We start from the raw sequence: 10,671 nt of genomic DNA, 5'->3' as shown, positions 1-10,671 counted from the left end.
ATTGATCCTAAATTACATCCCGACATGAACAATATTGAGACAACTGGTCAACCTTGGACAAAGGCTCTGGGGAAAGGGTATACAGAAGTTTTTGTACTATTCTTGCAAAGTTTCTCTCAGCTTGAAATTGCTCCCACGTTAAAAGTGAAAAATAAAAATGTTGTAAAAGTCCTATTCTTTGACTAGGACTCCAGTGATTGAATATCCCAACAGTCAAGTTCATAAAAGAAATAATCTGACACATTTGCATAACCAAGTTTAAACACTGAACACAAGGTAAGTGGTGACTCCCCACACACCTCACCAGTGAATCACCAGTGTGTGTTGTTATTGTTAGTACTTAACATTCATCCAGCGCCCACATTGTTGTACATAATATAGCATAAGTAATGGTTTCATCAAGGAGTTGTTCTAAAAAATAAAAATTTACATATACATAGGCACATATCTAAATACATTGTTATGAAGGGATGGGAAGTCATGGCTCAGACCTCACAAAGACAAAACTAGATTCAGGCTATTCCTCTCCTTTTTCTTTCAGGTTAAAGGAGGTACAAGCCCAGGTGTTCACACATTACCAAATTACTGCCCTGTAGTTTGAAAGGAAAGATGATGGCATCCTGTTTGTGGTCATGGCCAGTTGAGTATGACACTACACCTGTACAACCCCAGGCCATTAACATTTCAGCAAGGCTGTGTAATTAAAGTGGTAAATCATATTAATCAGAAATATTGGTGACTTTCAGGATGCAGCAGAAGCCCTCTGTCTACCTGACTTTCAGTTACAAATGGGGTCAGAGGAACCCAATAAAGGCAGAACCTGGAGAAACTTGGGGGGCTGTCACTTATTTTAAATCAGAGCTCCCTGAACATTCCGCTCAGTAGCCAGGAGGTAAAATTTTAGTGCTGAATCTTGAAAAATCTCTTTAACTCTCTGATGTTTATGACAAAATCTACCCTTCCCTCTTCCAACAGTGTGTTTAAAAGAAACATTTGTTTATTATTATATAGAACACAGATTGCCATCTATAGAATTGGTGCAGATATAAATTGGAAAGAACCATAGCTCATTTAAACCACTGAATCTCAGAAAATTACATCAACAAAGTCAGGGATTGTAGAGATCTTCCATGCAAATCCTATTATAAGTGGGACGCTTTGGAGAAAATTTTATTGGTAAGCTAGTAGTAATAAAAATAATAACTGAAGGTTTACTAAGGGCAGGGCAAGATTCTAAACACCAACACAGAATTATTCTTATAATCCTCATAACCCTAAAAGGGCATATTATTGTTATTCCACTTTATAGTTGAAAATATTGTGACCCAGAAATGGTAAGTAACCTATCCTAAGTTGCACAGCTGATAAGTGGGCAAACAAGAATTTGAAGGCAGGCAGTTTGGGTCCAGAACCTAAGTTCTTAATGATAACATCATACCAGTCTAACTGTTAGAGAGCTTTACACGTTATCACCACCACTATTCTGTTCAAAAAGTGTTAGCTAAATTAAAATGACACCAAGAATCAAAATATATTTGAGATGAAACTGAAATTTTAATTTAATAACTGTAAATGTCAGGTAATTAAGACATGGATTAATGAGTAGAACATCAACATCAATTTTATTACTTTTTTTAAGTGACAAAAGCTCTGTTTCCCACACCCTCCAATTCATACCCAGCCTTGTAGGCATACATATATAAAGTAAGTGATTTAAACATTCAGTGTATCTAAAAACATCCCAACTTAAAGATAGCATCCGTAACCCAGGAAACAAATTTTTCTGATTCTTTTTTTAAAATGTTGATTAGATAATAAGGAATTATAAAGCACTAAACTTTATCTTATACATTCTCTTTAAACTTCTCATACCTGTGTGTATGTGTTATATGTGTATGTGAAATAATGTTAAATCTGTTCATATGTAAGTAAACAGGATTCATATTCTAAAGCATTCTAAACACTTGTATAGGTCAGTGGAAAACATCTCTGAAAAAATATCTTTGACCATCTCTGAAAAAAAGTTCAGCTCAAGCAACTTTGACATCAATGAGCATGAATAATAATAAAAGTTTTAACTTTTTATCATTTATAATTTAATTAAGTTTTATATGTAGCAGTAACAGGATATAAATACTGGTGTGCATATACAGCAAACATAGTCTGGTTGGAATATATCTCTATAACATAAAATGATGGATCTACTTTCTGAAATTCAAGAGGCCTAGATTCAACATGTAGCTTCACCAAACCGTGTGACCTTGAGTAAGTTCCTTTAACCACTTCAAGCTGACTTGCTCCTCTATAAACTGTGACAATGAAACTATTTATTTAAAGGATTGCTTAGTTAATTTTAAGTTCAAAATCTAGCCCTAAAAACAACAAGATCTTGGAGAAAAGAACCTAACATTAATATGTCAGAGAGCCTTCAGGGACTAAGAATCTTCCTGCCAATGCAGGAGATGCAAGAGACATGGGTTTGATTCTTGGGTTGGGAAGATCCCCTGGAGCAGGAATGGCAACCCACTCCAGTATGCTTGCCTGGAGAATTCCGAGGACGGTGGAGCCTGGTGGCTATAGTCAATGGGGTCACAAGGAGTCGGACATAACTGAACATGCACAGGCAGGCACACGGGGGCTAAGAAAGTGAGATTAAAGCAACACTTGAAGCCAGTAACCAGGCAGAATTCAGATCAGGGTAACAGTGGAGATGGAGATAAAACCACCATAGAAGACGTTGTATGAGAAGAGATGACAAAACAAATAACAAGATCATCTTAAAATAGGAATCAGATTTATAGCAATTGTTAAAACTGTAGTATCTTTCTATTGCTTCTATAATAAAATTAGTAATTTTTACTCCTCTTCAGACCAAACTTCTAGCTAAGAGAAACTAGAAAAGCTAGACAATTTTTGTTTTTAAATCTATCTGAAAGGATCAGAGAGTTACAAAGACATTGAGGATTTGGGGGAGGGACCCAAAAGGAAAAGGAAACCCAGAGAGTTAATCTAAATTCTGTTAACTGCCAGTAACAGAAGTAAATTTTCCTGGAGCTTCAAAAACACTGAAACTGTATTTATAATGTATGGTAGTCAGTCAGAATAAAACCAGAAATACAAAAGTTATTAAATTAAATACAATATGTGATTTAAAAAACAGAAGACAAACAGCCTCCCAGATAACCAAATGTTGGTGTTATTAATACCTGACAGGCACTTCAAGCCATATATTCAAGAAGCACTACAAATCCCAAGCAAAAGAGATATAAGAAAACCCTCCCTAGGCACATTGCTAAACTGCAAAAATTAAAAAAAAATCTTGCAAGCAGAGAATAAGACATACAACTTTCAATAAAAAGCAAAAATTATACTAAGAGCTAACCTCCCAACAAGAACAATGGAATAAGACAATAGAATGACTTGATTTAAAGTAACCAAAAAAACAAACTCAAAGCCAAAACTGCCAACCTAAAATTCTATCACACAATCAAAATGACCTTTAACAAAAGCAAAATAAATATCTTGAGAAACCAAAAATGGATGGATCTGCTAACAGCAGATCATACTCAAGAAAATATTAAAGGAAGTTCTTCAGGCAGAAGGAAAATGATCCCAGATTATATCTCAAAAGAGTCAATAAAAAATGGAGAGCAAAAAAGAAAAAATAGGCAACTAATAGGTACTTGGAGGTTCTTAAAGATGTAGAACTAAAATATACAACAATAATAACTCATATATCACAAGAGGGGTAAATATAGTTAAAGAGTGCTCTATCTTTTAACCAAGAAGGAACTACTATATGGCACATGGAGCTCTGCTCAGTGTTATGTGGCAGCCTGGAGGGTAGGGGAATTTGGGGGAGAATGGATACATGTACATGTGTCCTGGGTGTTCATTGGAAGGACTGATGCTGAAGCTGAAACTCCAATGCTTTGACCACCTCATGCGAAGAGTTGACTCATTGGAACAGACCCTGATGCTGGGAGGGATTGGGGGCAGGAGGAGAAGGGGATGACAGAGGATGAGATGGCTGGATGGCATCACCAACTCGATGGACACGAATTTGAGTAAACTCCAGGAGTTTGTGATGGACAGGGAGGCCCGGCGTGCTTCGATTCAAGGGGTCGCAAAGAGTCGGACACGACTGAGCGACTGAACTGAACTGAACATGTATGGCTAAGTCCCCTTCGCTGCTCACCTGAAACTAACAAAATATTGTTAACCGGCTATACTCCAATTTAAAATAAGTTAAGAAAATTTTTTTTTAATTTAAGAAAATTTTTTTTTTTGTATTGTCCAAAAAGTGGAATTGGCAAAAGTACTAATTTATTTTAGGCTTCAGTAAATCAAGGATGCATGTGGTAATTATGGTAATCACAAAAAGAATAGTAGAAGAATTTGTAACAAAGTTCATAGAGGGGAAAAGTAATAAAAATGCTTGAAAAGAAGTGGGGGAAGAATATTAAAAGGAAACAGAAATAGTCAAAGAAATGCAAAAATACAGTGCATTTACAGGCAGCAGTAATTTGCAATCAAGTGCATAATGAGTAAATAAAAGCAAACTAAGTACTCTCATTGAAGACATCACTTGGATGACCCTGGTGGCTCAAACAATTAAGGAATTCACATGCGATGCAGGAGACCTTGGTTTGATCCCTGGGTCAGGAAGATCCCCTGGAGAAGAGAATGGCAGTCCACTCCAGTATTTCTGCCTGGAGAATCCCATGGACAGAGGAGCCTGGCAGGTTATCGTCCATAGGGTCCCAAAGACTCAGATACGACTGAGCAACTAAGCATTGTGGATAAATGTCTTCTCCTGATCTTTCAGCCTCACATCCTGCCATTCTTTCTTTTCTTACTAGTTCTCACCATACTAGTTTACACTCAGTTCTCAAATACACTAAGTGACTTTTCAAGTCACGTCCTTTGCATATACTGTTTCCACTGCCTGAAATGCTTTTCCCTCTAGTCTTCCCATAGCTCTTTAGATAGATCTGAAAAATCTTCAAGTACTTTATTAAAAGGAAGTCAGTCACATGGTTTTCTACTCCTCAGCTTTTTGTTTCCTTCAGAGCATTTTTCACATTTTATATTTATATTGCTAACTAATTTCTGACTAACCCCTAAAAAGTTAAGCTTCACTCATTTGTAAATTATGTACATATGTGAGTGTTTAGTATGTGTGTGTGCCCTGGACTGTTTCAAGGGCTAATAATCACATGTGTAAAGGATTTAGTATAACCATTTGCATTGCCCATTTTTTTCAGGTGCTGCTCTTATTATAAGCCTTTGATATTTCCTTATCATACCTGTTAGTCCAAAAATAACTGGCTATGATCATGATCACTCAAAATTCCCAAAAGGATTACAGAAAAGCAACAGGGCAGTCACTACTTAGTTCTTCTCTAAATCTCTAAGTGGTCTCTATCTTTTGTGAGATAAGCAGAACTCCCTGAGAACTTCTAAAAGATTTTATGCCACGTAGCATAAAGTATATGCAAGTTCACAAGAAAAAAAGTACTTATTCCATTTCCCTGAGCTCTCTAATTTTCCCTAAGCCATCTGATGTAAAACATTCCTGGGTCAGTTTCTCAGTTTAGTTAGTTAGACATCAATGTCAAGCAATAAAAAAATTTTTTACCATATAGAAGAAAAGGGATCAAAGGTAACCAGGTAAATCTCTACTCGTCCAGTTCTACTTATGATTCTTTTATTCCCACCACTGTAAGAACTATCCCTCTGTCATGTCCAACAAAACAATCGTTTCCAAATCTGGCTGATTTAGGTGTGTTAAAAACCTAAGAAGAGTTAGAATATAAATTACTGGCTTCATCCCCAAGAGATTTGATTCACAATGTCTGAGGTAGAGTCTAGGGATATTAAAATGGCCCTTAAGCCAATCTGAAGTCCAGTGTGCAAAATGTTATTCTAGGAAATTCCATTTTGTCTTTGATCCATTTCAGGGCATCTATAGATAGATGACAATTTACAGATAGTGATGGAGAAGGGAATGGCAAACCACTTCAGCATTCTTGATTTGAGAACCCCATGAACAGTATGAAAAGGCAAAAAGATAGGACACTGAAAGATGAATGCCCCAGGTCAGTAGGTGCCCATATACTTTTGGAGATCAATGGAGAAATAACTCCAGAAAGAATGAAGGGAAGGAGCCAAAGCAAAAACAATACCCAGTTGTGGATGTGACTGGTGATAGAAGCAAGGTCCAATGCTGTAAAGAGCAAGATTGCATAGAAATCTGGAATGTTAGGTCCATGAATCAAGGCAAATTGGAAGTGGCCAAACAGGAGATGGAAAGAGTGAACATCAACATTTTAGGAATCAGAGAACTGAAATGGACTGGAATGGGTGAATTTAACTCAGATGACCATTATATCTATTAGTGTGGGCAAGAATCCCTTAGAAGAAATGGAGTGGCCATCATAGTCAACAAGAGAGTCAGAAATGCAGGACTTGGATGCAATCTCAAAAACGATAAAATGATCTCTGCTCATTTCCAAGGCAAACCATTCAGTATCACCCTAACCCAAGTCTATGCCCCAACCAGTAATGTTTAAGAAGCTGAAGTTGAATGGTTCTATGAAGACCTACAAGACCTTCTAGAACTAACACCCAAAAAGATGTCCTTTTCATTTTAGGGGACTGGAATGCAAAAGTAAGAAGTCAAGAAATACCTGGAGTAACAGGCAAATTTGGCCTTGGAGTACAGAATGAAGCAGGGCAAAGACTAACAGAGTTTGCCAAGAGAACGCACTGGCCATAGTAAACACGCTCTTCCAAGAACATAAGAGAAGACACTACACATGGACATCACCAGATGGTCAACACCAAAATCAGACTGATTATATTCTCTGCAGCCAAAGATGGAGAAGCTCTATATAGTCAGTAAAAACAAGACCAGAAGCTGACTGTGGTTCAGATCATGAACTCCTTATTGCCAAATTCAGACTTAAATTGAAGAAAGGAAAACCACTAGACCATTCAGGTATGACCTATATCAAATCCCTTACGATTATACAGTGGAAGTGAGAAATAGATTTAAGGGACTAGATCTGATAGACAGAGTGCCTGATGAACTATGGATGGAGGTTCTTGACATTGTATAGGAGGCAGTGATCAAGACCATCCCCAAGAAAAAGAAATGAAAAAAAGCAAAATGGCTGCCTGAGGAGGCCTTACAAAGAGCTGTGAAAAGAAGAGAAGTGAAGGGTAAAGGAGAAAAGGAAGGATACATCCATCTGAATGCAGACTTCCAAAGAATAGTAAGGAAAGATAAGAAAGCCTTCCTCAGTGATCAGTGCAAAGAAATAGAGGAAAACAACAGAATGGGAAAGACTAGAGATCTCTTCAAGAAAATTAGAGATACCAACGGAACATTTCATGAAAAGATCAGCTCAATAAATGACAGAAATGGTATGGACCTAACAGAAGCAGAAGATATTAAGAAGAGGTGGCAAGAATACACAGAACTATACAAAAAAGATCTTCATGAACCAAATAATCAAGATGCTGTGATCACTCACCTACAGCAAGACATCCTGGAATGTGAAGTCAAGTGGGCCTTAGGAAGCATCACTACAAGCAAAGCTAGTGGAGGTGATGGAATTCCAGTGGAGCAATTTCAAATCCTGAAAGATGATGCTGTGAAAGTGCTGCACTCAATATGCCAGCAAATTTGGAAAACTCCGCAGTGGCCACAGGATTGGAAAAGGTCAGTTTTCACTCCAATCCCAAAAAAAAGCAATGCCAAAGAATGCCCAAACTACTGCAAAATTGAACTCATCTCACAGGCTAGTAAAGGAATGCTAAAAATTTTCCAAGCCAGGCTTCAACAGAATGTGAACCGTGAACTACCAGATGTTCAAGCTGGTTTTAGAAGAGGCAGAGGAACCAGAGATCAAATTGCCAACATCCACTGGATGAGCAAAAAGCAAGAGAGTTCCAGAAAAACATCTTTTTATGCTTTATTGACTATGCCAAAGCCTTTGACTGTGTGGATCACAATAAACTGTGGAAAATTCTGAAAGAGATGGGAATACCAGACCACCTGACCTATTCTCCTGAGAAATCTGTATGCAGGTCAGGAAGCAACAGTTAGAACTGGACATGGAACAACAGACTGGTTCCAAATCGGGAAAGGGAGTACGTCAAGGCTGTATATTGTCACCCTGCTTATTTAACTTATATGCAGAGTACATCATGAGAAACGCTGGGCAGGAAGAAGCACAAGCTGGAATCAAGATTGCCGGGAGAAATACCAATAACCTCAGATATACAGATGACACCACCCTTATGGCAGAAAACAAAGAAGAACTAAAGAGCCTCTTGATGACAGTGAAGAAAAGAAGAGAGTGAAAGAGTTGGCTTAAAACTCAACATTCAGAAAACTAAGATCATGGCATCCGGTCCCATCACTTCATGGGAAATAGATGGGGAAACAGTGGAAACAGTGGCTGACTTTATTTTGGGGGGGCTCCAAAATCACTGCAGATGGTTACTGCAGCCATGAAATTGAAAGATGCTTACTCCTTGGAAGGAAAGTTATGACCAACCTAGACAGCATATTAAAAAGCAGAGACATTACTTTGTCCACAAAGGTCCGTCTAGTCAAGGCTATGGTTTTTCCAGTGGTCATGTATGGATGTGGGAGTTGGACTATAAAGAAAGCTGAGCACCAAAGAATTGATGTGTTTGAACTGTGGTGTTGGAGAAGACTCTTGAGAGTCCCTTGGACTGCAAGGAGATCCAACCAGTCCATCCTAAAGATCAGTCCTGAATATTTATTAGAAGGAGTGATGCTGAAGCTGAAACTCCAGTACTTAGCCATCTGATGTGAAGAGCTGACTCATTTGAAAAAACCCTGATGCTGGGAAAGACTGAGGGCTGGAGGAGAAGGAACGACAGAAAATGAGATGCTTGGATGGCATCATCGACTCGATGAACATGAGTTCGAATAAACTCTGGGAGTTGGTGATGGACAGGGAGGCCTGGTGTGCAGTCAGTCCATGGGGTCACAAAGAGCTGGACATGACTGAGCGACTGAACTGAACTAATGGATTAAGAGAAACCAGCAGTTTTCATTTTAATATTTAAATATACATTGGTCCACTGGAAGCCCACAGTTTCTAATCACTTGCTATTCAGTTATTCAGTTTCTATATTAAAAAGAAAAAAAAAATAATGACTATTCATATTCTTGCTGACATTACATAGAGCTGCAATAGGAAGGTAAGAGTTCTTTTACAACCAGAGACCGTTTTATATGTTTCCCAGTGCAAACTACAAGATCTTCAATTTTCAACATACAAGTCTACAAAGTATGGGTCTCAAACTAAAACTGAAAAACAAAAATTGCCTAGAAAAGTATTTTTCTTGAATGAGGAAAATATTCATGTTGTTTAATTTATAAAAGAGAGGCTTCTACAGTATGGTATGTAAATTATTTTTAATCCCAAGTTTGTTTTTTTTTTTTTTTGGCTATGCCAGGTAGCTTGTGAGATCTTAGTTCCCTAATCAGGGGTTGAACCCTTTGCTCTTGGCAATTAAAGTGTGCAGTTCTAACCATTGGATTGCCAGGGAATTCCCAAATATATTAAATATATTGGAATAATTGCATATATGAAGTAAGAGTCAACATTTCTAAAAGCAAAAAGATTCTGTGAAACAAATGTACCTACACATGTACCAGTTGGTGGTAGCCAAACATGAAAAAGAATTTTTTTTTAAATGTAGCTCCCTAGTAACCTAAGGACAAAAGAAACTACAACTATTGCTAAACCACTTACAGTAATTGTGTTAGTATTGTTATTATTTTGAAAATGTAGTGAGATTAGAGTGGAATAAAGGAAAGAAATAAGCATGTATCACTGGTAACTAGGATTTGGGACATAAGTGAAAACAGGTAATAAGTAGTATGACTGAGATTAGGTAAAGATGCTACCATTTTGAATTTTATAGAAAGTGTCACTGTGAATTAATAATGTATCTTTTTGAAAAAAAGAAAGTCCTATTCTATGCACTGAAAAGGCCTAGAAACAATGCAAACCCAGTGATTTATACAGAGGACTCTACATACTTTTTCTCACTAAAAGAAAGAAACAAGGAATTCTAGAAAAACAGTAACACAGAAATTTCTTGTAAAACCAAAAAGTAAAGAAATTATTAAAGATTACTAGGGTTAAGTCAAAGGACTCAGTTCTCCAAAGACAGGACAATTTAAGCATCAGTTCAGTTCAGTTCAGTCGCTCAGTCGTGTCCGACGCTTTGCGACCCCATGAATCACAGCATGCCAGGTCTCCCTGTCCATCACCAACTCCCGGAGTTTACCCAAACTCATGTCCATTGAGTCGGTGATACCATCCCGCCATCTCATCCTCTGTCGTCCCCTTCTCCTCCTGCCCCCAATCTCTCCCAGCATCAGGGTCTTTTCCAATGAGTCAACTCTTTGCATGAGGTGGCCAAAGTATTGGAGTTTCAGCTTCAGCATCAGTCCTTCCAATGAACACCCAGGACTGATCTCCTTTAGGATGGACTGGTTGGATCTCCTTGCAGTCCAAGGGACTCTCAAGAGTCTTCTCCAACACCACAGTTCAAAAAGCATCAATTCTTTGGCACTCAGCTTTCTTCACAGTCCAACTCTCACATCCACACATG

Source organism: Dama dama, chromosome 18, assembly GCF_033118175.1.
Source record: "Dama dama isolate Ldn47 chromosome 18, ASM3311817v1, whole genome shotgun sequence".
Taxonomy (NCBI): Eukaryota; Metazoa; Chordata; class Mammalia; order Artiodactyla; family Cervidae; genus Dama; species Dama dama.
The sequence above is the reverse complement of the archived record's forward strand: the minus strand, read 5'-3'. Positions refer to the sequence as shown.